Source organism: Aquarana catesbeiana, linkage group LG04, assembly GCF_042186555.1.
Source record: "Aquarana catesbeiana isolate 2022-GZ linkage group LG04, ASM4218655v1, whole genome shotgun sequence".
NCBI lineage: Eukaryota > Metazoa > Chordata > Amphibia > Anura > Ranidae > Aquarana > Aquarana catesbeiana.
The window spans coordinates 355,840,926-355,844,143 of NC_133327.1; positions in this window are offsets into that span (position 1 = coordinate 355,840,926).

Sequence of the window (3,218 nt, forward strand, 5' to 3'; positions counted from 1 at the left end):
GGCCAGTAGCTCAATTGCATACTGTGCAAGCTCTGGCCAGTGATCCATCCTCAAGACCCAGTAACCCAGAGGATTTTCGGTGGGAAAGGTGTCCAAGTCTGATCTTGCCCCTAGGTATTCCTGCACCATGTAAAACAGACGCTGGCGATGGTTGCTGGAACCGATCATACCTTGGGGCTGCGGACCAAAAAATTGTCTGAACGCATCAGTCAGACGGCCACCTTCTCCACCGCTCCTTCTTTGACTGACCGAAGCCTCAGCAACACGTTGTCCAGAAACAGGAGTTTGTAACCTCCCAGTCTCTGGGAACGCGTTGCACAGACCTTTCTGCAAGGCCTCCCGAAGATGTTTCATTCTCTGCTGCCTCTGCGATGGCAAGATAAGGTCCGCAACCTTACCCTTGTAACGTGGATCAAGGAGGGTTGCCAGCCAGTATTGGTCCTTCTCCTTGATACCACGAATATGAGGATCCTTACGCAGGCTTTGCTGGATCAGGGAGGCCATGCAGCGTAGGTTTGCTGAGGCATTCGGTCTGGAGTCCTCTGGGTCACTAAGGACGACATGGTCTGCAGCCACCTCCTCCCAGCCACGTACAAGTCCATGTGTTTCTTGGGACTGATCCCTTAAAGACTGCTGCTGATGCTGAGTGCCAGGCTCCACCTCCATACTGACACAATCTTCCTCCTCCTCCTCCTCGTCCTCTTCCTGTGTGATCGGCGGGCATGCAGAAACACTGTCTGGATAAAGGGGGCCTTGAGAGCTAAGGAAGTCCTCCTCTTCCTGCCTCTGTTCTGCCTCAAGTGCCCTGTCCATTATTCCACGCAGCGTGTGCTCCAACAGGTGGACAAGGGGGACAGTGTCACTGATGCATGCACTGTCACTGCTCACCATCCTCGTGGCCTCCTCAAATGGTGACAGGACAGTGCATGCATCCCTGATCATGGCCCACTGGCGTGGGGAAAAAAAACCAAGCTCCCCTGACCCTGTCCTGGTGCCATAGTCGCACAGGTACTCATTGATGGCCCTCTGCTGCGTGTGCAGCCGCTGCAGCATGGCCAACGTTGAGTTCCACCTGGTGGGCATGTCACAGATTAGGCGGTTCTTGGGCAGGTTAAACTCCTTTTGAAGGTCCGTCAGCCGAGCACTGGCATTATATGACCGGCGGAAATGCACACAGACTTTCCTGGCCTGGCTCAGGACATCCTGTAAGCCCGGGTACCTGCCCAAGAACCGCTGCACCACCAAGTTAAGGACATGAGCAAAACAGGGCACATGGGTCATTTGTCCCTGTCGGAGGGCAGAAAGGAGGTTGGTGCCATTGTCGCAAACCACCATTCCTGCCTTAAGTTGGCTTGGCATCAACCACCTCTGAACCTGCCCCTGCAAAGCTGACAGAACCTCTGCCCCAGTGTGGCTCCTGTCCCCCAAGCACACCAGCTCAAGCACCGCATGGCATCTTTTGGCCTGCGTACTTGCGTAGCCCCTTGAATGGCTACGGAGCACCGCTGGTTCCGAGGACAAAGCACAGGAAGAGGCCATGGAGGAAGAAGAAGAGGAGGGGGTGGAGGAGAGAGGTGTGTCACAATCATTAGCATTTTGGAGGCGTGGTGGCGGAACAACCTCCAACACTACTGCACCTTGTCCTGCATCCTTCCCAGCTGCCAGCAGAGTCACCCAATGCGCCGTGAAACTTAAGTAACGTCCCTGTCCATGCCTGCTGGACCATGAGTCAGTGGTAATATGCACCTTACCACTGACCGCCCTGTCCAGCGAGGCATGGACATTGCCTTCCACATGCCGGTAGAGAGCTGGATTCGCCTTCCGTGAGAAAAAATGGCGTTTAGGTACCTGCCACTGAGGAACCGCACATTCCACAAACTCACGGAAGGGGGCAGAGTCTACCAACTGAAAAGGCAGCAGTTGAAGTGCTAGCAATTTTGCCAAGCTAGCATTCAACCGCTGTGCATGTGGATCGCTGGGAGCAAACTTCTTTCGGCGGTGCAGCAGCTGGGGCAGGGAAATTTGCCTGGTACAATCTGACGTCGGTGTACCAAAAGCAGATTGCCCACAAGTACTTGGCTGTGACACACCTAATTCTACACCTTCATTCCTCTCAGTGCAGGTCTCAGAGAGGACTGAAGGTATAGTGGGGTTGGAGATCTCAGCTGATGAGGAGCAAGGAGAGGTCCTCTTTGTTCTTTGGTGTGGGTCTTTTAGATACGCTTGCCAACGAACTGCATGGCAGGTCAACATATGTCTGGTCAAGCATGTGGTACCCAAGCGGGAGATGTTTTGGCCACGCGAGATACGCTTGAGACATATGTTGCAAATAGCAGCGGTGCGATCTGATGCACTCGTCTCAAAAAAGGCCCACACCAAAGAACTTTTTGAATAACGCGCAGAGACTGCAGCACCCTGCACATGTGGAGCTTTGGGGTGTGATGCAGTCAATGTGCTGCCCTTAGGCTGGCCCCTGGAGGGCATCCTGCCTCGTTGGTGATGTGCCGCCTCCTCCTCCTCCTCTCTCCTATCAGGCACCCACGTTGAGTCAGTGACCTCATCATCCCCTCCCTCCTCATCACTGGAGAAAACCTGGCAGTATGCTGCAGCAGGGGGAGCATGACTGCCAGATTGCTGTCCTTCTTGGGCACCCCCTCTGTCTGCGCTCATGTTACTGCCTTCATCGAGCTCAGTATCATCATCAGAGCCTTCCAAACGCTGGGCATCCTCCTGGAGCATGTGCCCAACACTGTGGTCAAACAGTTCGAGGGACTCCTCAGGAGGACATGGTGGGGCTAGGGAAGGAGTCACTGATGACATTGAGCCGAGGGAAGAGGCCGCTGCTTTGCCAGACAAAGTACCCTGGGCATGGGTGAGAGAGGATGAGGAGGATGAGGACGGCTTGGTCATCCACTCGACCAAGTCTTCCTCATGTTGTGGCTCAACACGGCCAGCTGCCGAAAAAAAGCCCAAGCGTGTCCCACGGCCACATGCTGATGAGGATGCACCGTCTCCATGACCAGCACTAGACACAGAGCCTGCTTGCCCTCTCTTATTGGCTTGTGACTGTCTGCCTCTCCTTCTTGGCCTTCCAGACATACTAATGGCCTGTAGCTGCACTAAGCTGGGATATGTATATATATATATATATATATATAGTGTGTATATGTGTGTATGTGTGTGTGTGTGTGTATGTATGTGTGTATATATATATATAT